Consider the following 463-nt stretch of genomic DNA (forward strand, 5'->3'; position numbering starts at 1 on the left):
ACACACACACACACACACACACACACACACACACACGTTTGTTTCTTGACCCTGTGGGGACCTTCCATAGACTTCCATTCATGTTTTTAAAGCCTTCCATCCTAACCCTGACCATAAACTCCAACATTAACCTGACAGGTAATCTACCTGAGCCGTAAACTGACCTGAACCTCGGTCCTAAACCTGACCCTAACCACACCTGGAACATGTTTGGACCTGTGAGGACCTTTGGTCCCCACGAGGCTGCTGTTTTTTGGTAAAAAAATTCCCCATGTTGGAGGAAAAACTTAGTAATTATTTAGACACAAGCAGGTGATTAATCAGATTAATCAGATTATTCAGAGATTAATCAGATTAATCAGAGATTAATCAGATTAATCAGATTAATCAGATTATTCAGATTAATCAGATTAATCAGATTAATCAGATTATTCAGATTAATCAGATTAATCAGATTAATCAG

The sequence above is a fragment of the Austrofundulus limnaeus genome, unplaced genomic scaffold, assembly GCF_001266775.1.
Source record: "Austrofundulus limnaeus strain Quisiro unplaced genomic scaffold, Austrofundulus_limnaeus-1.0 Scaffold1559, whole genome shotgun sequence".
Classification (NCBI taxonomy): domain Eukaryota; kingdom Metazoa; phylum Chordata; class Actinopteri; order Cyprinodontiformes; family Rivulidae; genus Austrofundulus; species Austrofundulus limnaeus.